Below are 25,252 nucleotides of genomic sequence, written 5' to 3'. Positions count from 1 at the left end.
TACGCCGTCGGCGAATTCCCGAGAGCGGCCACTTCGCTCGAGGCAGCCTGGCGCACCGGACACTGTCCGGTGCACCACCGGACAGTCCGGTGCCCCAGACCGAAACAGCCTTTTGGCTGTACACAACCAACTCTTCTCTTTTCTTCTTCTTTCTGTTTCTAACACTTAGACAAGTATATTAGTACACAAAACCAATGTACTAAGGCTTAGAAACATACCTTTACTCTTGATTTGCACTTTGTCCATCCATGAGCATAAATTCACATTTAAGCACTTGTGTTGGCACTCAATCACCAAAATACTTAGAAATGGCCCAAGGGCACATTTCCCTTTCAATCTCCCCCTTTTTGGTGATTTATGCCAACACAACATAAAGCAACTATAACAAGTGCAATATCACTTCAAATAAAACTCAAATTTATTTTGATTCAATTTTGGCATATATGGATCATTCTTTTGCCACCACTTGGTTTGTTTTTGCAAATCAAACTCAAATCTCTATCTCTAAGTCAAACATACATGTTGAAGCATAAAGAGAGTCATTCCAAAAGAGATTGATCAAAGATTTCAAAAACTCCCCCTATTTCCCATAATCAACACTTCTCCCCACAAGAGGCCAACTTTTGACAAAAGAGACAATGCGAGAGTTTTGACAAACCAAAAGCTCTATTCTACTATTTTCAAAATTTCTCAAGTGGTAGCTGATCCATCTATTGCTTTGTCCTTTATTTTCTCCCCCTTTGGCATCAAGCACCAAAACGGGATTAATGTTGGCCCTATAACCCCATTGCCTCACCAAAATCTTCAATTAAGAGCAAATGGCAATCAGAGTTCATGAGATGAACTTGGAATAAGTTACCCTCTCATCGGAGTGCAGTGGAAGTCTTTCATGGTCCAAGTCCACCTTTTCCCTTTCAATTCTCCTTCGAGACTAAAATAAGCAAACTCAAGCACATGGTTAGTCTCAAAGGGTCAAGTTGTAACACAACTCCCCCTAAAAATGTGCATCATTTTGCAACGGACTTGTGAGGTCCAGGGAGTGTTTGTACAACTTGAGCACCATAACTAAGCAATAAAATGCATAAGGAACATGATCAAAGGCATAAACACGTGTATGCTATAAATCAATCCAAGTTCCGCGAATCTAAGACATTTAGCTCACTACGCAACCTGCAAAAGGTCTTCTCATCTAGAGGCTTGGTAAAGATATCGGCTAGCTGGTTCTCGGTGCTAACATGAAACACTTCGATATCTCCCTTTTGTTGGTGGTCTCTCAAAAAGTGATGCCGGATGTCTATGTGCTTTGTGCGGCTGTGCTCAACAGGATTTTCCGCCATGCGGATAGCACTCTCATTGTCACATAGGAGTGGGACTTTGCTCAGATTGTAGCCAAAGTCCCGAAGGGTTTGCCTCATCCAAAGTAGTTGTGGGCAACACTGCCCTGCAGCAACATACTCGGCCTCAGCGGTGGATAGGGCAACGGAGGTTTGTTTCTTAGAGTTCCACGACACCAGGGACCTTCCTAAGAATTGGCACGTCCCTGATGTACTCTTCCTATCGACCTTACATCCAGCATAGTCGGAATCTGAGTATCCAACCAAGTCAAAGGTAGACCCCTTTGGATACCAGAGCCCGAAGCAAGGCGTAGCAACCAAATATCTAAGAATTCGCTTCACCGCCACTAAGTGACACTCCTTAGGATCGGATTGAAATCTAGCACACATGCATACGCTAAGCATAATATCCGGTCTACTAGCACATAAATAAAGTAAAGACCCTGTCATTGACCGGTATGCTTTTTGATCAACGGACTTACCTCCTTTGTTGAGGTCGGTGTGTCCGTCGGTTCCCATCGGAGTCTTTGCGGGCTTGGCGTCCTTCATCCCAAACCGCTTCAGCAAGTCTTGCGTGTACTTTGTTTGGGAGATGAAGGTGCCGTCCTTGAGTTGCTTCACTTGGAACCCAAGGAAGTAGTTCAACTCGCCCATCATCGACATCTCAAATTTCTGCGTCATCACCCTGCTAAACTCTTCACAAGACTTTTGATTAGTAGAACCAAATATTATGTCATCGACATAAATTTGGCACACAAAAAGATCACCATTGCAAGTCTTAGTAAAAAGAGTTGGATCGGCTTTCCCAACCTTGAAAGCATTAGCAATTAAAAAGTCTCTAAGGCATTCATACCATGCTCTTGGGGCTTGCTTAAGTCCATAGAGCGCCTTAGAGAGCTTACACACATGGTCGGGGTACCGTTCATCCTCGAAGCCAGGGGGTTGCTCTACGTACACCTCCTCCTTGATCGGCCCGTTGAGGAACGCGCTCTTCACATCCATTTGGTACAACCTGAAAGAATGGTGAGCGGCATATGCTAGCAAGATACGAATTGATTCTAGCCTAGCCACAGGAGCAAAAGTCTCCTCAAAGTCCAAACCTGCGACTTGGGCATAACCTTTTGCCACAAGTCGAGCCTTGTTCCTCGTCACCACCCCGTGCTCATCCTGTTTGTTGCGGAACACCCACTTGGTTCCCACAACATTTTGCTTGGGACGAGGCACCAGCGTCCAAACTTCATTGCGCTTGAAGTTGTTGAGTTCCTCCTGCATGGCCAACACCCAGTCCGGATCTAGCAAGGCCTCCTCTACCCTGAAAGGCTCAATAGAAGAGACAAAGGAGTAATGCTCACAAAAATTAACTAATCGAGATCGAGTAGTTACTCCCTTACTAATGTCACCCAAAATTTGGTCGACGGGATGATCCCTTTGAATCACCGCTCGAACTTGGGTTGGAGGTGCCGGTCGCGCTTCTTCCTCCATCACGTGATCATCTTGTGCTCCCCCTTGATCACACGTCTCCTTTTGATGAACCTGTTCATCGTCTTGAGTTGGGGGATGCACCGTTGTTGAGGAAGAAGGTTGATCTCGTTCATCTTGTTCCTGTGGCCGTACTTCTCCAATCGCCATGGTTCGTATAGCGGCCGTCGGAACATCTTCTTCATCTACATCATCATAATCAACAACTTGCTCTCTTGGAGAGCCATTAGTCTCATCAAATACAACGTCGCTAGAGACTTCAACCAAACCCGATGATTTGTTGAAGACTCTATACACCTTTGTATTTGAGTCATAACCTAACAAAAACCCTTCTACAGCTTTGGGAGCAAATTTAGAATTTCTACCCTTCTTCACTAGAATATAGCACCTGCTCCCAAATACACGAAAGTAAGATACATTGGGTTTGTTACCGGTGAGTAGCTCATACGAAGTCTTCTTGAGGAGGCGATGAAGGTTGACCCTGTTGATGGCGTGGCAAGCCGTGTTCACGGCTTCCGACCAAAAACGCTCGGGGGTCTTGAATTCTCCAAGCATCGTCCTCGCCATATCGATTAGCGTCCTGTTCTTCCTCTCTACCACACCATTTTGCTGTGGTGTGTAGGGAGCGGAGAACTCGTGCTTGATTCCTTCCTCCTCAAGGAACTCCTCCACTTGAAGGTTCTTGAACTCGGACCCGTTGTCGCTCCTTATCTTCTTCACCTTGAGCTCAAACTCATTTTGAGCTCTCCTGAGGAAGCGCTTGAGGGTCCCTTGGGTTTCAGACTTATCCTGCAAAAAGAACACCCAAGTGAAGCGGGAAAAGTCATCAACAACAACTAAACCATACTTACTTCCTCCTATGCTTAGATAGGCGACGGGTCCGAAGAGGTCCATATGTAGCAGCTCCAGGGGTCTTGATGTGGTCATCACATTCTTGCTGTGATGCGCTCCTCCCACCTGTTTACCTGCCTGACAAGCTGCACAAGGTCTATCTTTTTCGAATTGTACGTTAGTCAAACCTATCACGTGTTCTCCCTTTAGAAGCTTGTGAAGGTTCTTCATCCCCACATGTGCTAAGCGGCGATGCCACAGCCAGCCCATGCTAGTCTTAGCAATTAAGCATGCATCTAGACCGGCCTCTTCTTTTGCAAAATCAACTAAGTAAAGCTTGCCGTCTAATACACCCTTAAAGGCTAGTGAACCATCACTTCTTCTAAAGACAGACACATCTACATTTGTAAAAAGACAATTATATCCCATATTGCATAGTTGACTAACAGATAGCAAATTGTAACCAAGAGACTCAACTAAAAACACATTGGAGATAGAGTGCTCATTAGAAATTGCAATTTTACCTAACCCTTTTACCTTGCCTTGATTCCCATCACCGAATATAATTGAATCTTGGGAATCCTTATTCTTGACGTAGGAGGTGAACATCTTCTTCTCCCCCGTCATATGGTTTGTGCATCCGTTGTCGATTATCCAGCTTAAACCCCCGGATGCATAAACCTGCAAGGCAAATTTAGGCTTGGGTCTTAGGTACCCAACTCATGTTGGGTCCTGCAAGGTTAGCACAAATATTCTTAGGGACCCAAATGCAAGTTTTGTCTCCCTTGCATCTTGCCCCTAATTTTCTAGCAACTATCTTCCTATCCTTTCTACAAATAGCAAACGAAGCATTTAAAGCATGATATATTGTAGAAGGTTCATTAACTTTCCTAGGAACATTAACAACATTTCTCCTAGGCATATGATGAACAACATTTCTTCTAAACACATTTCTACCATGCATATAGGAAGAACTAGAAGCAAACATGGCATGAGAGTCAAAAGCATTATAAGCATTACAACTCCTATCATCATGAACATTTCTAGAAAATTTTCTATCATGGTACATGAAGGCATGGTTCTTTTTAGCATTACTTGCCATAGGGGCCTTCCCTTTCTCCTTTGTGGATATGGAAGCCTTATGGCTTGTTAAGTTCTTGACTTCCCTCTTGAAGCCAAGACCATCCTTAATTGAGGGGTGTCTACCAATTGTGTAGGCATCCCTTGCAAATTTCAGCTTATCGAAATCACTTTTGCTAGTCTTAAGTTGGGCATTAAGACTAGCTACTTCATCATTTAATCTCGAAATTGAAACTAGGTGTCCATTACAGGCATCAATATCAAAATCCTTACACCTAGTGCAATTCATAACATGTTCTACACAAGAATTAGATTTATTTGCTACTTCTAATTTAGCATTTAAATCATTGTTAACACTTTGTAAAGTAGAAATGGTTTCATGACACGTAGATAGTTCACAAGAAAGTATTTCATTTCTTTTAACTTCTAAAGCATAGGATTTTTGTGCCTCTACAAATTTGTCATGCTCTTCATACAACAAATCCTCTTGCTTTTCTAAAAGTATATTCCTATCATTCAAGGCATCAATTAATTCATTAATTTTGTCTACCTTGGTTCTATCTAATCCCTTGAATAAGCATGAGTAATCTATCTCATCATCATCACTAGACTCATCCTCACTTGAAGAAGCATAAGTACTAGTATTATGAGTGCTTACTTTCTTTTCCCTTGCCATGAGGCAAGTGTGACGCTCGTTGGGGAAGAGGGATGACTTGTTGAAGGCGGTGGCGGCGAGTCCTTCATTGTCGGAGTCGGACGAAGTGCAGTCCGAATCCCACTCCTTGCCAAGATGAGCCTCGCCCTTTGCCTTCTTATAGTTCTTCTTTTTCTCCCTCTTGTTCCCTTGATCCTGATCACTATCATTGTCGGGACAGTTAGCAATAAAATGACCAAGCTTACCGCATTTGAAGCATGAGCGCTTCCCCTTGGCTTTGGTCTTGCTTGGCTGTCCCTTGCGATCTTTAAGCACCGTCTTGAATCTTTTGATGATGAGAGCCATCTCTTCATCATTAAGTCCGGCCGCCTCAATCTGTGCCACCTTGCTAGGTAGTGCCTCCTTGCTTCGTGTTGCTTTGAGAGCAAGGGGTTGCGGCTCGTTGATCGGACCATTCAAGGCGTCGTCCACGTACCTCGCCTCCTTGATCATCATCCGCCCGCTAACGAATTTCCCAAGAACTTCTTTGGGAGACATCTTGGTGTACCTGGGATTTTCATGAATATTGTTCACCAAATGAGGATCAAGAATGGTAAATGACCTTAGCATTAGTCGGACGACGTCGTGGTCCGTCCATCGCGTGCTCCCGTAGCTCCTTATTTTGTTGATAAGGGTCTTGAGCCGGTTGTATGTTTGTGTCGGCTCCTCGCCCCTTATCATCGCGAACCGTCCAAGCTCGCCCTCCACCAACTCCATCTTGGTGAGCAAGGTGACATCATTCCCCTCATGAGAGATCTTGAGGGTGTCCCAGATCTGCTTGGCATTGTCCAAGCCGCTCACCTTATGGTACTCGTCCCTGCACAAAGAGGCTAGCAATACAGTAGTAGCTTGTGCATTTTTATGAATCTGTTCATTAATAAACATGGGACTATCCGTACTATCAAAGTGCATTCCACTTTCTACAATCTCCCATATGCTAGGATGGAGAGAGAACAAGTGACTACGTATTTTGTGACTCCAAAATCCGTAGTCCTCTCCATCAAAATGAGGAGGTTTACCAAGTGGAATAGATAATAAATGAGCATTAGTACTTTGAGGAATACGAGAGTAATCAAAAGAAAAGTTCGAATTGACCGGTTTCTTTCTCTCGTATTCGTTGTGGTCGTCGTCCTTTTGGGAGGAAGTAGACTCATCGCTGTCGTAGTAGACAATCTCCTTGATGCGTCTTGTCTTCTTCTTCTTCCCATCTTTGCGTCTGTGGCCCGAGCCTGAGTCGTTGGACTTGTCATCTCTTGGCTCGTTGACGAAGGACTCCTTCTCCTTGTCGTTGATCACGATTCCCTTCCCTTTAGGATCCATCTCTTCAGGCGGTTAGTCCCTTTGTGAAGAGAATGGCTCCGATACCAATTGAGAGCACCTAGAGGGGGGGTGAATAGGTGATCCTGGGAAACTTAAAAACTTAAGCCACAAAACTTTGATTAAGCGTTAGCACAGTTAATGCCAAGTGGCTAGAGAGAAGATCTTGCACAATACGATAACCACAAGAAGTTCAACACAGAGAAGACACAGTGGTTTATCCCGTGGTTCGGCCAAGTACAAAACTTGCCTACTCCACGTTGTGGCGTCCCAACGGACGAGAGTTGCACTCAACTCCTCTCAAGTGATCCAATGATCAACTTGAATACCACAGTGTTATGCTTTTCTTTTCTTATCGCGTTCGCGAGGAGTCTCCACAACTTGGAGTCTCTCGCCCTTACACTTGAAGTTCACAAAGAAGCACAGAGTAAGGGAGAGAAGCAACACACACAAATCCACAGCAAAATGTGCACACACACGGCCAAGAATCGAGCTCAAAAGACTATCTCAAAGTTCTCACTAGAACGGAGCTCGAATCACTGAGAATGACAAACAAATGCGCAAAGACTGAGTGTGGATGATCAAGAATGCTCTAAGGTTGCTTGGTGTGCTCCTCTATGCGCCTAGGGGTCCCTTTTATAGCCCCAAGGCAGCTAGGAGCCGTTGAGAGCAAATCTGGAAGGCCATTCTTGCCTTCTGTCATCGGGCGCACCGGACAGTCCGGTGCACACCGGACACTGTCCGGTGCCCGATTTCCTTCTAAAAATGGCGCAGTCGACCGTTGCAGATCTGGGAGCCGTTGGCGCACCGGACATGTCCGGTGCACACCGGACAGTCCGGTGCCCCCTTCCAACCGTTGGCTCGGCCACGTGTCGCGCGCGGATTCCGCGGCCGACCGTTGGCCCGGCCGACCGTTGGCTCACCGGACAGTCCGGTGCACACCGGACAGTCCGGTGAATTTTAGCCGTACGCCGTCGGCGAATTCCCGAGAGCGGCCACTTCGCTCGAGGCAGCCTGGCGCACCGGACACTGTCCGGTGCACCACCGGACAGTCCGGTGCCCCAGACCGAAACAGCCTTTTGGCTGTACACAGCCAACTCTTCTCTTTTCTTCTTCTTTCTATTTCTAACACTTAGACAAGTATATTAGTACACAAAACCAATGTACTAAGGCTTAGAAACATACCTTTACTCTTGATTTGCACTTTGTCCATCCATGAGCATAAATTCACATTTAAGCACTTGTGTTGGCACTCAATCACCAAAATACTTAGAAATGGCCCAAGGGCACATTTCCCTTTCAGGTGGTAGAGCTCCTTCTCATCGCCCAACAAGACGAACGACTTGGCGCGTCGCGCTACCCGCCGAGCCTCGGCTTGGTCGAGGGGTAGCTCTCCTTGGCGGAGATATTGCAGGTACGGGGTCTGCCAATCTCGATCAGGCGTGGCCCCGCTCCGCTCTTCCTCGATGTGCAGCGCCTTGCCCTCGGGGGCCGAGGGTACCTCGGGCTGAACCGAGGACGCCTCGGGCTGGACCGAGGGTACCTCGGGCTGGACCGAGGGTGCCTCGGGTTCGGGCGTGTCGTTGATCTTGACGGAGGGTTGGTGCAGATCCCGAGAGAAAACGTCCGGGGGAACCGTCGTTCGCCCCGAGGCTATTTTTGCCAGCTCGTCCGCAGTCTCGTTGTAGCGCCGAGCGATGTGGTTAAGCTCGAGCCCGTAGAACTTGTCTTCCAGGCGCCAAACCTCATCACAGTAGGCCTCCATCTTCGGGTCGCGGCAGTGAGAGTTCTTCATGACTTGGTCGATGACGAGCTGCGAGTCGCCGCGAGTGTCGAGGCGTCGGACCCCTAGCTCGATGGCGATTCGCAATCCGTTGATCAGAGCTTCGTACTCAGCCACATTGTTGGACGCCGGGAAATGGAGGCGCAGCATGTAGCGTAGGTGTTTCCCGAGGGGCGAGATGAAGAGCAGGCCCGTGCCGGCTCCCGTCTTCATCAGCGACCCGTCGAAAAACATGGTCCAGAGCTCCGGTTGGATCGGAGCCGTCGGCAGCTGGGTGTCGACCCATTCGGCTACGAAGTCCGCCAATACCTGAGACTTGGTGGCCTTCCGAGGGGCGAACGAGATTGTCTCGCCCATGATTTCCACCGCCCACTTTGCGATCCTGCCCGAGGCCTCTCGGCACTGGATGATCTCCCCCAGGGGGAAGGATGACACCACAGTTACCGGGTAAGACTCGAAGTAGTGTCGCAACTTCCGCCTCGTCAGGATCACTGCGTACAGCAGCTTCTGAACTTGTGGGTAGCGGATCTTGGTTTCGGACAGTACCTCACTGACGAAGTAAACCGGCCTCTGAACGGGCAATGCATGCCCCTCTTCTTGCCTCTCGACCACAATCGCGGCGCTAACCACCTGAGTGGTCGCGGCGACGTAGACCAAGAGGGCTTCTCCATCGGCTAGGGGCACCAAGATAGGCGCCTTGGTGAGGAGCGCCTTCAGGTTCCCGAGAGCTTCCTCGGCCTCAGGGGTCCAAGCGAAACACTCGGCCTTCCTTAACAGGCGGTACAGGGGCAGACCTCTTTCGCCGAGGCGTGAGATGAAGCGGCTCAGGGCCGCGAGACATCCCATGACCCTCTGTACGCCTTTTAAGTCCTTGATGGGCCCCATGTTGGTGATGGCTGCGATCTTCTCCGGGTTGGCTTCGATGCCCCGCTCGGAGACGATGAACCCCAAGAGCATGCCCCGGGGCACCCCGAAGACACACTTCTCGGGATTGAGCTTGACGCCCTTTGCCTTGAGACACCGGAATGTCACTTCAAGGTCGGAAGCCTTCCTTGTCTTGACTACGATGTCATCGACGTAGGCCTCGACTGTGCGACCGATGTGTTCGCCGAACACATGGTTCATGCACCGCTGGTATGTCGCGCCCGCATTCCTCAAACCGAACGGCATGGTGACACAGCAGTACATGCCGAAGGGCGTGATGAAAGAAGTCGCGAGCTGGTTGGACTCTTTCATCTTGATTTGATGATACCCCGAGTAGGCATCGAGGAAAGACAGGGTTTCGCACCCAGCAGTGGAATCCACGATTTGATCGATGCGAGGCAGAGGGTAGGGAACCTTCGGACATGCTTTGTTGAGACCAGTGTAGTCTACACACATCTGCCATTTCCCCCCTTTCTTTCTCACAAGCACCGGGTTGGCGAGCCATTCGGGATGGAATATCTCTTTGATGAACCCGACCGCCATTAGCTTGTGGATCTCCTCGCCTATCACTCTGCGCTTCTCCTCGTCGAATCGGCGCAGAGGTTGCTTGACCGGTCGGGCTCCGGCCCGAATATCCAGCGAGTGCTCTGCGACATCCCTCGGTATGCCGGGCATGTCCGAGGGACTCCACGCAAAGACGTCGGCGTTTGCGCGGAGAAAGTCGACGAGCACTGCTTCCTATTTGGGGTCGAGCCCGGAACCGATCCGGATCTGCTTGGAGGTGTCGCCACTGGGGTCGAGAGGGACGACCTTAACAGTCTCCGCTGGCTCGAAGTTGCCGGCATGTCGCTTCACGTCTGGCACCTCTTTGGAGAGGTTCTCCAGGTCGGCGATGAGGGCCTCGGACTCGGCGAGGGCCTCGGCGTACTCCACGCACTCCACGTCGCATTCGAACGCGTGTTTGTACGTGGGGCCGACGGTGATGACCCCGTTGGGGCCCGGCATCTTGAGCTTCAGGTAGGTGTAGTTGGGGACGGCCATGAACTTCGCGTAGCATGGCCTCCCCAACACCGCGTGGTAGGTTCCTCGGAACCCGACCACCTCGAACGTCAAAATCTCCCTTCGGAAGTTTGAGGGCGTTCCGAAGCAGACGGGGAGGTCGAGCCGTCCGAGGGGCTGGACGCGCTTCCCAGGAATGATCCCGTGGAAGGGCGCAGCGCCTGCTCGGACGGAGGACAGATCGACGCGCAGGAGCCTGAGGGTCTCGACGTAGATGATGTTGAGGCAGCTGCCCCCATCCATCAGGACCTTGGTGAGCCTGACGTCGCCGATGATGGGGTCGACGACGAGCGGGTATTTCCCCGGGCTCGGCACGTGGTCGGGGTGGTCAGCTTGGTCGAAGGTGATGGGCTTGTCGGACCAGTCTAGGTAGACTGGCGCCGCCACCTTCACCGAGCAGACCTCCCGGCGCTCTTGCTTGTGATGCCGAGCCGAGGCATTCGCCGCATGCCCTCCGTAGATCATGAAGCAGTCGCGGACCTCGGGGAACTCTCCTGCTTGGTGATCTTCCTTTTTGTCGTCGTCGCGGGCCCTGCCACCCTCTGCGGGTGGCCCGGCCTTGTGGAAGTGGCGCCGAAGCATGACGCACTCCTCGAGGGTGTGCTTGACGGGCCCCTGATGGTAGGGGCACGGCTCCTTGAGCATCTTGTCGAAGAGGTTAGCACCTCCGGGGGGCTTCCGAGGGTTCTTGTACTCGGCGGCGGCGACAAGGTCCGCGTCGGCGGCGTCGCGTTTTGCTTGCGACTTCTTCTTGCCTTTCTTCTTGGCGCCGCGTGGAGTAGACGCCTCGGGAGCCTCTTCCGACGGGCGGCCCTGGGGCTGCTTGTCCTTTCGGAAGATGAACTCGACCGCCTCCTGGCCAGAGGCGAACTTGGTGGCGATGTCCATCAACTCGCTCGCCCTGGTGGGGGTCTTGCGACCCAACTTGCTCACCAGGTCGCGGCAGGTGGTGCCGGCAAGGAACGCGCCGATGACATCTGAGTCGGTGATGTTGGGCAACTCGGTGCACTGCTTCAAGAATCGCCGGATGTAGTCCCGAAGAGACTCTCCCGGCTGCTGTCGGCAGCTTCGGAGGTCCCAGGAATTCCTGGGGCGCACGTACGTGCCCTGGAAATTGCCGGCGAAGGCTTGGACTAAATCATCCCAGTTGGAGATCTGCCCCGGAGGCAGGTGCTCCAACCAGGCGCGAGCAGTGTCGGAGAGGAACAGGGGGAGGTTGCGGATGATGAGGTTGTCGTCGTCCGTTCCACCCAGTTGGCAGGCCAGGCGGTAGTCCGCGAGCCACAATTCCGGCCTCGTTTCCCCCGAGTACTTTGTGATAGTAGCCGGGGGTCGGAAACGGGTCGGGAACGGTGCCCGCCGGATGGCCCGACTGAAGGCCTGCGGACCGGGTGGTTCGGGCGAGGGACTCCGATCCTCCCCGCTGTCGTAGCGTCCCCCACGCCTGGGATGATAGCCTCGGCGCACCCTTTCGTCGAGGTGGGCCCGACGGTCGCGACGATGGTGCTCGTTGCCGAGGTGGCCCGGGGCCGCAGGCGCGGTGTTGCGCGTGCGCCCGGTGTAGACCGAGGCTTCCCGCATGAATTGGGAAGTCGCGACATGAGGTTCCGAGGGGTATCCCTGCCTTCGGGAGGCAGGGCTCTCGGCCCGTCGGGCCGCGGCGCCTTCCAGAAGATTCTTGAGCTCTCCCTGGATTCGCCGACCCTCGGTGGTTGATGGCTCCGGCATCGCGCGGAGGAGCATCGCTGCGGCTGCCAGGTTCTGACCGACCCCGCTGGATGCGGGTGGCGGCCTGTCCCTGACATCGTTGGCGACGCGGTGCTGGAAACCCTGGGGCAGGTGACGTATTTCTCCGGCCGGGGGTTGGCCCGCCCATACCTGCCCGACGTCCCGGCGGACCGACCCGAGCGCTCCTGCTCCCTCATCGAGCCTAGCCTGCGCCCCGCGGACTTGCTCGAGCTGTGGGTCGTGACCCCCCGCCGAAACGGGGACCACAGCTAGCTCCCGCGGGATGTCGGCGCGAGGCACCGGCCTAGGGAGATCACCGTCCTCCGGCATGCCGAGATGGTTGCCTTCGGAGGGATCCCCTAGCTCGACGTGGAAACATTCGCGGCTTGGGCCGCAGTCCTTGTCGTCAAGGCTGCGGCTACCGTCGGAACAGTCGGAGAGGCAGTAGTCACATGCAGTCATAAAGTCCCGCATGGCACTGGGGTTGCCAAATCCAGAGAAATCCCAGCAGATGCTGGGATCGTCATCTTCCTCGGACCCAGAGGGCCCGTAGGTCGAGACGTCCGTCAATCGGTCCCAAGGCGACCGCATACGAAACCCCAACGGGGTTGCACTCGCCTCAACGAGAGCGCCCGCCAAAGCGAGGTCGCTAGGCGGGTTGAGGCCGAGTCGAAATGACGTAGGATGGGAATCAGTCGGTACCTTTTGGTCGACGAGGAGCGACATAGTCACGTCGGGGACTGATTGCGCCGTCGTCTTGGGTACGAGGGCGACGTCCTGCAGGCCCTCCGCGAGCGTGCTGGCGTCGTCCACTTGCTCGGGATTGGCGTGTCGCGGGGGACGGCGCTCGCCTTCGTCTCAAACGCGAGGTCAACGCCCGACGCGCCCTCCGTTGGGGCGCTGGGGACGTCGATTCGCTCGACAGTCGACGAAGCGCGACCTCCCGTTTGGCTTTGGTTGCCCCGCCTCCTCCTCCGTTGGCGGGGGAGAGGATGGGGTGAGCTCGAATGTCGTTCTTCCACCACGCGGGGAAGACGTCGTCGATTCCGCCGCCGGCGGGCGGGCTGTCGGCCGCCATTGTCGTCGTCGCGCGGCGGTGGAAGGAGTATCATGTCGTAGTTGCCGTCGAGAGACATGAACTCGAGACTCCCGAAACGGAGCACCGTCCCGGGTTGGAGAGGTCGTTGGAGACTGCCCATCTGGAGCTTGATGGGAAACTGCTCGTCAACACGCAGCAGGCCCCTACCTGGCGCGCCAACTGTCGGCGTTTCGAGACCGGGGGGTCCCTAAGCCGACGAGTGAGTGTGCCGCGTGCCCCAGCCCAGATGGGTCGAGCGCGTGGGCGAGCGCGAAGGGGGGAAGCGAGGTGGCCGGAGACGGGCGTGAGAGAGGTGGAAATCCTGCGGCCTTCGTGTTCGTCCCGCGCCCAGGTCGGGTGCGCTTGCAGTAGGGGGTTACAAGCGTCCACGCGGGTGAGGGAAGCGAGCGGCCCCAAGAGAGCGCCTGTCCTGTCCTCGTCCCCGCGCGGCCAACCTTCTCTAAGAAGGCCCTGGTCCTTCCTTTTATAGGCGTAAGGAGAGGATCCAGGTGTACAATGGGGGTGTAGCAGAGTGCTACGTGTCTAGCGGGGGAGAGCTAGCGCCCTAAGTACATGCCAATGTGGCAGCCGGAGAGATCTTGGCACCCAGCTGGTGTGGTGTCGTGGCTGTCGGAGGAGCAACGGAGCCTGGCGGAGGGACAGCTGTCGGAGCGGTTGGGTCCTTGCTGACGTCCCCCTGCTTCCGTAAGGGAGCTGAGAGCCGCCGTCGTCACAGGGCTAGCGGGGCGCCATCATTGCCTATCTGGCGGAGCTAGCCAGATGGGACACCGGTCTTGTTCTCTGCGGCCCGAGTCGGCTCGGGGTAGGGTGATGATGGCGCTTCCTGTTGACGTGGCGGGCCTGCGCCCTAGGTCGGGCGACGTGGAGGCTCCTCCGAAGCCGAGGTCGAGTCTGTCTTCCATGGCCGAGGCCGAGTCCGAGTCCCTGGGTCGGGCGAGGCGGAGATCGTTTAGCAGAGGCCAGGGCGGTGTCCGAGCCCTGGGGTCGGGCGAAGCGGAGTTCGTCGTCTTCTGGGTCTTAGCCCGAGTCCGAGCCCTGGGTGGGCGGAGCGGAGTTCGCTGTCTTCCGGGGCCTAGCCCGAGTCCGAGCCCTGGGTCGGGCGGAGCGGAGTTCGCCGTCTTCCGGGGCCTTAGCCCGAGTCCGAGCCCTGGGTCGGGCGGAGCATAGTTCGCCGTCTTCCGGGGCCTTAGCCCGAGTCCGAGCCCTGGGTCGGGCGGAGCGGAGTTCGCCGTCTTCCGGGGCCTAGCCCGAGTCCGAGCCCTGGGTCGGGCGGAGCGGAGTTCGCCGTCTTCCGGGGCCTTAGCCCGAGTCCGAGCCCTGGGTCGGGCGGAGCGGAGTTCGCCGTCTTCCGGGGCCTTAGCCCGAGTCCGAGCCCTGGGTCGGGCGGAGCGGAGTTCGCCGTCTTCCGGGGCCCAGACCGAGTCCGAGCCCTGGGTCGGGCGGAGCGGAGTTCGCCGTCTTCCGGGGCCTAGCCCGAGTCCGAGCCCTGGGTCGGGCGGAGCGGAGTTCGCCGTCTTCCGGGGCCTAGCCCGAGTCCGAGCCCTGGGTCGGGCGGAGCGGAGTTCGCCGTCTTCCGGGGCCTAGCCCGAGTCCGAGCCCTGGGTCGGGCGGAGCGGAGTTCGCCGTCTTCCGGGGCCTAGCCCGAGTCCGAGCCCTGGGTCGGGCGGAGCGGAGTTCGCCGTCTTCCGGGGCCTAGCCCGAGTCCGAGCCCTGGGTCGGGCGGAGCGGAGTTCGCCGTCTTCCGGGGCCTAGCCCGAGTCCGAGCCCTGGGTCGGGCGGAGCTTCCTATGGCGCCTTTGGCAAGGCCTGACTGCCTGTCAGTCTCACTCTGTCAAGTGGCACTGCAGTCAGAGTGGCGCAGGCGGCGCTGTCCTTCTGTCAGACCGGTCAGTGGAGCGGCGAAGTGACGGCGGTCACTTCGGCTCTGCCGGGGGGCGCACGTCAGGATAAAGGTGTCAGGCTACCTTTGCGTTAAATGCTCCTGCGACTCGGTCGGTCGGCGCGGCGATTTAGTCAAGGTTGCTTCTTAGCGAAGGCAAGGCCTCGGGCGAGCCGGAGATGTGTCCGCCGTTAAAGGGGGGCCTCGGGCGAGACGGAAACCCCTCGGGGTCGGCTGCCCTTGCCCGAGGTTAGGCTCGGGCGAGGCGTGATCGAGTCGCTCGTATGGACTGATCCCTGACTTAATCACACCATCAGGCCTCTGCAGCTTTATGCTGATGGGGTTACCAGCTGAGAATTAGGCGTCTTGAGGGTACCCCTAATTATGGTCCCCGACAAACTTAAAGTCATACATGCGGAAAAATGGTAGTTCATGAAAAATTGTATGAATCAAATTGTATTTGTTATCATGTATGATCGACTATGAATTGTGGTTGCCAATTAATTTAAAATCTCTCTAGTTATTTATGTGTGCTATTATAATTCATTTAAATTGTATTTGCATATTATTGTTAAAAATTAAATATTAATTCATTTAAATTGTATTTGCATATTTATGTTAAAAATTAAAATTATTTTCATATTTAAATTATATTTTCATATTTTTACAATCACAGACGGTTTTTTCTTAGGGTCCGTTTGTGAAAAGGATAAAGCACCACAGGCGGTCCTAAACAAAAACCGCTTGTGATACTATTATATCACAGGCGTACTGAACCGCTTGGGACTAATCGAACCGTCTGTGATGTAAAAAGTCTACCGCTTGTATAGATCCAAATTGTACTAGTGCTTGCAACAAATTGCAATTCCGGTCCCTCGACTCCCGGCCAACGGTACACGGACGTACCCACCGCCGGCGGAATATAATCACATCGGGGCCGACACGACTTGCGTCCTCTAGGAATGACGCAAGTTTCAAAGAGATTCCCCTTGCTTTGGTTGGTAGCTAGTACTGGAGTAGCTCTCTCTTTCTCTCCGTATATCAGCACCATGCATGGACTGGTGATAAAAAGAAGGGACCGTGCATACTAGATAGATTCGGTGATTCCACTCCCATCCCTATCCCCATCCGATCCATCACCGGATGGTTTCTTGGACTGCGAAATCATGAGGTAGATAAAAACGCCATTCATCGGCAGAGGCCAACGATGATGCTGTTGGACGACCGTGCACCTGCTGATGCTGTCTGTTGAAACCCATGCTGGGCAGTGGCCGGACCGGGCGCTACTCCTGCAGTCCTGCGCGCTGATGAAATGAAAGACCCTTTGCTCGGTTTTTGTTTTGTCCGTTCCCGTGTTCAAAAAAAGCTGCGATCTTTCCACGTTTTAGGAGCTGACCCCAGGCTCCCAATAGCTTTACCGCTCATGTCATGTCACGCCATGCGCCGGCCAAGCCGGTCCATGCAATTGCAACTCCGAGTTTGAGCCTTGCCGCACTGCCACAGCGACAGCAACTCAGGAGATATGAAGAATCGTGCTCATGCGCCTGTGGTGGTAAATGTGCCAGTCAGTCAGGCAGCAGCAGCAGGCTTCATATATCGGCGCTTTTGATGCCTGCCTGCCTGCCTGCAATGCAACCCTGCGTTGCACTGTATAAATACACGGTACCTTGCATTGTGTGCGTCGCGTGTACACGCAAAGTCTACCCTACCCTCACGTGCCTTGTAATATTTTACATTCCTTCGATCGGGATGAAAAAATATGGGATTTTTACAAACGTTGGTAGTAGTCAGACTCGAACCTAGTTATTACACACGCCAGCCAGTGCTTGTTGCAGTAGGGCACTACTGTGTACAGTGTACTGGAGGTACAATTGTACTCCATTCCAACAAGGTAGTGTAGCACACCAGTCCGTGTCCACGGAAACAAAGGCAACTGCAGCATGCATGGGGCAACAACGCTGTGTTACGTTGCACACGCTTGGCCCATGGTGAAAGCCAGAGAGATGGAAGCGGAACCTTTTTCCGCCGCAGATTCGGCCCCTGACGCTCGCCTCAGCTCAACTCAAAAAGAAAACAACCCCCGCCAAAAACCCAAGTCCTCCCGCCAAAACTTGGCGCCAAAAGGGCGCCGCCGCCATCCAGCCGGGACGGACATGGGCACGTGCGGCGCCGGAAGGTGGGTCAAACGTCCACTTCATTCCTCGCGTACGATCCAATGATGATGGTGGCCACCACCGACGCGTGGCGTGGGCTACCCGCTGGGCCCACATTGACTACGGGACGGACGGCTCGGCTCAACGTATCTGTCGACTGCGAATGCGTACGTATCCCCGTCTGGACGGAGTACGGGCCGTTAGTGCGGTGGACTGTCGGTAACCTAATCTCTACTACTCTATAAGTAGTATAAGACACTAACGAGGGCGTCCACACCCACCGTGCCCCCGCCCAGCCCCCGCATCCGGCAGCACCCGCCCCCCGTGTCCTACGCGCACTCCGCTCCCGAAAACCTCTCCCTCCGTGTCAGGGCGTAGCCGCCATCAGCGCATCCACAGCACGCGCCCGCCCCCTGTGTCCTACGCGCACTCCGCTCCCGAAAACCTCTCCCTCGGCGCCAGGGCGTAGCCGCCATCAGCGCATCCACAGCCGACGCCGAAATCCTCGCTCGCCCCCAAATCCTCCCCCACCGCGCCCTTCCATCGACGACGGACTACCCACGCTTTCGCATCTCCTGAGCTCCGAAGGGCCCGCGATCCTCGCCCAAGCTCATCGCCCTTCCATCGACGCCCTTCCAGGTACGTGTGCGCCCCCAAGCTCCTCGCCCTTCCAGGTACGCCCCCGCCCCGTATCTCCCCTTCATCGGCGCCCGTATCTCCTCGCCCTACCATCCACAGCTACCGGCGATGAGGACATATGGTGTCGCGGCGCCAGTAGGCCTCCTCCCCATCCCACTTCAGTTCACTGCCTTTCAGAGCCACCAGCGATGAGGACATATGGTGTCGTGGTGCCTACAAGCTGTGCGTCGAGTTCAGCCGCTCACGCCGCCCGCACGAGGATGGCCTACACGCCCTCCGCTGCCTCGACCGCGACGCTAGGCTCTTCAAGCGCCGTCGCGACGAGCCTGCTCCCGCCGTCCCTGTCTCCAATTCGACTCCTACACCCACTGAAGTAGCCCTGCCCGCAAGAATCACCTATCTGATACTCAATCCCGCCTTGCCGCCCGACGTAGCAGCTCGCCGGGATGCTACTGAGTCAGAGGTGCGTGCCTTGCCTGGGGTTCGCTCAACAACATAAACATTCGCAATTTACTGACGTCCGTGATTAATGTGCCTGAGGAAATTCTAAAAAAGTTAGATGGTTATTGTACCCTTTCCTCTCTCCACCAATACCTTTGTTTACACTACCGTCAGTGGGTGAACCACTCAACAGATAGATGTGGGGAAGTGACTACAAACTAATAGTAGCTTGCCTCGGTAAAAAAACGATTAGTAGCTTGCAAGGAATTTGATATTTTGCTATTTGAAAGTTTAAGAAAAACATGTCAAGGAATTTGATATTTTGCTATTTGAAAGCCACAGTCCAGTTCAGGAAACTTCTTTCAAATGGTACTTGACATGTTTAATGCGGGATGAGATGCAGCTCCTTTTATATTGTATTATATATTTTTCTGACATTAGTGTTGTCTATAGAGAAGAACTCAACTGTGATAAAAATCATCTAAGTGGATGACCCTACTCAGCACGATTGCCACCCGACGGGACAGTCGACGCCGCCTGCCTCCTGATTCGCTCCTCCTCATCCGGCGTCGCCTCACGGCAGCAGCATGAGGAACGAGAAGAGCAGGTAGAGGGAGAGGAGTGCCCGGACTGCGGTGGGACTAGGCTGTACGACCGCTGCAAAGGAGAGTGATTCGTCTTCAAGCAGCTCTTGAAGGAGATGGCCACCAGGCCACGCAAGGCCGCCAAAAACATGGCCACCAGATACACTTCGGGGTACTGCTATGTACATCGTTAATTAATTCCTTGCTTGCATATCTACATATCCATTCTCACCTCTCACCAAGCAAGAACATGACCAATTCCAATTGCATTGCATCTGTTGCAGGCTGTCCACCAATGGACCTACTGTAAAAAGTGCTCCTCCACCCGCATGCCTGTATAAAATGGCAGGGGTTCTACCAACAATCAACACACATGTGAAGTGAAGTTGGGACGTGTAGGTGGATCCACGACGCGTGCATCTATAGGAACCCTGATTTTGGTATGGTTTCTACACTCAAATTCATCAGTATGATATAAGACAATCTGTTTACATGTTTTGGTAAGGTTTTCTGGTAGGTATTTAAGAGTGGCCCTCTCTTCATATCATCGACAGGTAAAACTATTAGTGGCACACATTGGTTTTTTCCTTTGTTTCCAACCTGTAACATTATATTAGGGGTATGTGCAGTTTAGGGTAAGTAATATACTCCTTTGTGCTCAGTAAGTAATTGATATAAGGTAGAAGAAGGTAGAAACATATGTACAATTTAGAGTTTACCTCTTTATGATTTCTGGGTAGCCACAATATTTTCACATTGCCAGTTTATTGGGGTTTAATGGCTTTGTTGGTTATGTGAATAAGTTTAATGTGATCATTTTAATGCAGAATTAGGTTTAGCTTACTTCCAGTAAATCAACACTCCTGCCACTACTTGTTAACTAGCTTGTGTGATTAGAGCAATCCTAGCCAACACTGTCAAGTGGCTTGAGTGGGGAGTGTTTTGCTATTTTTGGGCTATGGCTCTTGCAATTAGGGGTGGTAGGGTTTAGCCCATCGAGTTTCAATTTCGATTTTGGCTATTTGTTGATAGGCTTTGAATTTTAGTGTTTTTGTTTAGACTGAAATGGTTCAGTTCATGGGTCGTACCCAAGTTTATTACTTCTGAATGAGGCGGTTGATTTTGCTTCAGTAGTCGTGTGCTTGTAGTGAGGCTGTAATGGGGAATCTCCTGCAGGTTGGAGCTATGGCAATCACTGCTAATAGGAGCTTTAGCTTACCTGTTTTGAGTTGGATGTTGTGTTCTTTATGGTAGGTTATAGGTTCCAGTGTTTTCTTCTATTTGGGCTTGAAATGCTTCATCTATTACTTTAGATTAGTGATTGATGTTACTTGAGTAGCAGTGTGTTTGTAGTGAAGGAGGAATGGGGAATCTCTTGCAGCCTGGAGCTTTGGTAATCAGCCAGTCACTGCTACTACAAGCTTTAGCCCCTGATTTCTAATTGGATGTTCAATTGTTCAATATTAGATGGCAGGTTAGTTTCTAATGATTTATTTTGTTTTGACTTCTAATGCTTTAGCAACTACACGGGATTCAATTGTTTAACATTACTTTAGCAAACCTGATCTAATGCTTTCAATATTAGAAAGCAGCAAGAGGCCAGTAGCAGAGCATATCGGCGGCTCGGATAAGTGGAGCCTGACTGACAGCGAGCGGCCACACCCAGATGATAGCTGTTGTTGGTAGAGAAAAAAAGGTTAGAGACAGAGACCGATCGATGGTGTTTAGTTTTTTTTCTCCTTCTTCTTCTCTTGGCGATGTGTTGGAAATCCTGCTGCACATGGCAAAGATTTGCAGCTCGGATCTCACGTGGAAATGAGCATGTGCAGTGCAGTGCAGATGCCAGTTCGCAGACTCAGTCTGATGCTCTACCGCTCGATCTGAGATGGAACCAAACACAGGCAGGCAGGCAGGCAGGTGAGGCAGAGATCATCCCGGACGGATGGATGAGGAGCGAGGCAGGATGAGCCAAATAATGTAAGCAACTCTACCTGTCGCAGCAGCGCTCCCCTCCAAAAGGCCAGGCCGACATAGGCTACCTACCTGCCATTAATCCTTTTTCACTGGCGTCGTGATTGATCCGCACAGCACAGGCGACACATGTATGCGTCTGCGATTAGGTAGAGCAAGGGCGGCATCAAAACTGGCTCACATTCACATGGACGGACCACCACGCCCACGCTGCCTGCAGGCAACGGCCACTCGCTGTCGCTGCGCTGCAAACTCCCCGCTCCGGTTCCGGCCAGATCCATCCTTGTCCACTACAGATGTAGATCAGGTTTGCCAGTGGAGTGCAGGTTTGCCAGTGAACTACAGTGCACTTATCACTCAGCGAGGCATAGGAACAGTAGTCTGGTGAGTTTACATTATGCATGTGATTCTTTTTTCTATTCAGTTATAACATTTGAGAATATTATGCATGTGATTCTTTTTTCTTGTGATGATTGGTATGATTGAAATGTTTCATTAGTATGCACAATTCAAACAAGTTTTGTGTGTTTATACGATCACAATGGACAGTTGATCAATTGCTTATACAATAATCAATTCTTTCATGGCTTCATCCACCTCATCGTTGGTTCTTCGTTGTTTAATAATAAGGGTCTGGTTCATAGAACCAATCTGTGTTGCACTCTTGCATATACAGGCTGTTTTGTTGTTGGGTTCGTGTAAATAAAAAAAAGAGGAGTGACACAAACGATTAACTATTGCAGAATTTCAACTTGTTTAGTAGTTCCTGATTTCCTAGCCCCATGCCTAGCATTTACGAAATATCATTTGGAAAGAATCAATTGAATTTCTCTATGGGCCAAGCCTTATTTTAATACCTGCTCTATGTTGGACATCTTCCATAGGTTTTCCTTTAGAGTCCTATTTTTTGGTTTGTAGATGTGATCCATGCCATCTTTTGATCCTTAGTTCCTGTTTTTTATCCATCCTGATTGGTCCCCTTTGATGTTGGACAGGTGGTTTATGCCTCTCAAGATCGATTGGTGATCAGGATGTAGGTGAATTTATTATTCCGGTTCCTTATGTGAAGCAAATTAAGTTACACTGTTGGGAAGTCGTTTTACACCATTTCCGGACAAAACTGAATTGTAAACTCTCACTGTAGTGATATCACATTCAAGTACCAGAAGTTGTGCTGTTTCGATTTTTCTCATTATCATTATCATCTTAATTTTCTATCGTTATAAGAGCATGTCCTTGTAAAGTAGCTCTAATTTTTGAGGTCAAACTGTATTCTATATTGTACCTGTCACCTGACTATTCAGACATACATCACTTTATCAACACATATTTTCCAGTATTTATAAACTAACTGCCAGATTTTTGTTCTTATTTCCTTTGTTTGCAAAGTTTGTTCGTTGTTATACGCAACTATAGTTATGTTTTCTTTTCTGAGAGGATTATCCTATGATTTTCTCTGGAGTGATTCTTTGTTCATTTAAATCTGATCGAAATTTGAAAATAATGTTGTATTGCAATCCTTGTAGCTGTCTAATGCTGGAGGCCATCTTATTATTTCAAGCGACGGTGTCTGGGATGCTTTTGACTGCAGAAATGGCTTTTAAATGTGCACGAGGGCTTCCTCCTGAGGCCGCAGCTGAGCCAATTGTTAAAGTACAATACTAATACCCTTCCCACCCATCCTAACACAAGGTCTCAAATCCTCAGTTGTACATGTACTGTTCCTAACTGGTGTATTGTTTGTAGGAAGCAGTTGAAGCAAAAGGATTGAGAGATGATACAACTTGCATTGTCATTGACATAATATCACCAGAGAAACCAAAACGCACTATACAATCTCAAAGAACGCCAGGAAAAGGCCTTGTGCTTCTAAAAAAAATTCTTTTTAAGGAAAACAACATCTGACTCGTTGTCTCTCCCTTATAAGAATAATTATCCTGAGCCAGATTTGGAGGAGGTCTTTGAGGACGGATGCCCATCCCTATCAAGGAGGTTTGTATCCTTACCTCATCTTGATTGTGGATGCATTATAGCTGGCAAATAATTATACTATAAACTTATGTTTTCCAATTAATAAATGTATTGTCATCTATGGAGACATGAGAATTGGATCAACTAAAACTATGACCCCTGTGTGGTTCGTTTGCTCTCAGAACATTCGACTAGCAAAAGACCCAGTGATCTATCAAAATATTTAATTGTTTTACTAAGTCGTATGATCAATGACACTTACAAATACATTTGGCTGTGAATGATTTGTAGGTATCATTGGAATTCAGTCTTCAGTTTGACAAATAACGGTTTAGTAGCACCAGAAAAAGAGGGGGTCATGATTCCACAGTCTGTTAAGTTATGAGGTATCATTGGAATTCGTGTCGATATGTCATCCCTGCAAACATACAACAACGACTTATTGATATCGCTAAAAAGGACTAGATTAGTGTATGGTTGTCGATATATTTGTCTGTCATTATAAAATTCTAAATTGACTCTTAAGAAATATTTTGTGTGATATTGATAATGTTTACCACACGGATTTTACATATCATAGTGATATTTGTCGTTCTGTTTATATATTTCATACAAATTTTTTTTACTCTCGTCGCAACGCATGGGCACTCACCATTGTATTCACGCTGCCTGTCGCCAGGGCTCTAAGTCCATTGAAGGCTCGCAATTTGTGTTCCGTGGCATCGCACGGGCACCTACCTAGTACCAATTGAACTAGCCAAGTATTGAAGGTGGAGCCAGCCACCAAGGTTAAAATACTCATTTATATATAATTTTATCTTTTTTATATATAAAACGCAAATATAAGGCTTCTCAAAATGAGGTCTTGCACCATTGTATTATTTGCCCAGGTGCATAGCGAGACATCTGCGACAAGATGTGAAGTATAGAGAAGTTAAACGCACAAAAGCTATGGTGTTTGGAATTTTTAGTCATTCTATTTTTCATGATGTATCTTCCTCTAGCATGCCTTAATTTGCAAATTTGGCATAACTAACAATTGCAAAAAATATATGTATGTAAAAGATACTGTTGGGGACTTGTTCTCAAATGCTATGAATTAAGAACAAGGCAACATAAAATGTTAAATGTTAATATCCTTCGCCCTTCGAAGCATTATTTCCCTAAGGATATAATGATTTTCGGACGAATGTTATGAAGGACGTACCTCCATTAGCATAAAATATAATAATGAAGAAGGGATTATATGAACCATGTAAGTCAACATGAACGACTATGAATTATTGGCAATTCATTTCTATTTTATTATGATGACGGAATAGAAATGATATCAAATTACAAATGTACCTTCAGATCATGAGAAGGTAGAAACACAAGTGTGACGTAAAAGCCAATGTCAAAATCCCCGTGGGAGTACTGTTCGCCTATTTATAGGCACGGGTCACAGCCCATGCAAAATTACATTAATGCCCTTTACATTTGTCAATAACTCTATGATAATTCTTCGAGGTTTAATCTGGTTTTTCATCTTTAAGTCGGTTTCCTTTCCTGCCGTTCTCCCGAAGCTCTTCTACACACAGCTTCGGCCCTGCGTAAACCTTCGTGTTCCTTATGCTTCGTCTTACCGTGGCTCTGATCCAAACTTCCGAAGATACCTGTTAACGTACTTTACTCCAAAAACATTGTTAAATCATGTTTTTGAGGACCTTCGGAAGCCGAAGGCCCCCAACAGTAGCCCCTCACAATATTAATTTGTTAGAATAATAGATTCAGATTGCGAAATGGACGAAGGCTATGAGCCGAAGGTCCGAAAAAACACCTTCCTCTTGCTAGAATAGCAACAGCCATTGGCAACTGGGACCCTCCAGTCTCCAACATGATGGGTTTATAAATAGGGGCTCGCCACAATTTATTTGACACGCACTCTTGCTATCCGTTCTGCCTGCTCAAACAACTTTCTGCCCACAAATATTTGGTTTTCTCCTTAGTTTTAAGCTTCGGAAACGAGAGGCAAGAATTCCGAAGAGATGTCTGAGGAGAAGAAGGTTGCTGCCGAAACGAAGCTAAGCCTTTCTGAAGAGATGCATCTGGGCTTTCTTGAGTCAATGGCGAAGACGAATACGGAGAAAATTACAAGGGAGACTTTAGAAGGTTTATTTGAAGATACTGGTGAGAGTGACAGTTACGATGCAGATAGCGGGGGTGAAGATTCCGAAGATCGGCCATGGCGACCAAGCCATTCAGTCTTCGGGAAATCAACTGTCGGTCAAAATCACCTTGAAAACA

At 50.6% G+C, this 25,252-nt stretch overlaps 1 long non-coding RNA gene across 1 annotated transcript; it reads left to right on the top strand.

Moving 5' to 3' along the window:
* Positions 1 to 21,112: 21,112 nt before the first annotated feature.
* LOC103631690 (uncharacterized) lies at positions 21,113 to 23,540 on the top strand. The gene is made up of 5 exons (XR_002266627.3): positions 21,113 to 21,379; positions 21,991 to 22,028; positions 22,522 to 22,648; positions 22,742 to 22,987; positions 23,258 to 23,540. It is a non-coding gene; the product is annotated as an uncharacterized lncRNA (long non-coding RNA).
* The last annotated feature ends 1,712 nt before the right edge of the window (positions 23,541 to 25,252 follow it).

Source organism: Zea mays, chromosome 1, assembly GCF_902167145.1.
Source record: "Zea mays cultivar B73 chromosome 1, Zm-B73-REFERENCE-NAM-5.0, whole genome shotgun sequence".
NCBI classification, from domain to species: Eukaryota; Viridiplantae; Streptophyta; class Magnoliopsida; order Poales; family Poaceae; genus Zea; species Zea mays.
The sequence above is the reverse complement of the archived record's forward strand: the minus strand, read 5'-3'. Positions and strand labels throughout refer to the sequence as shown.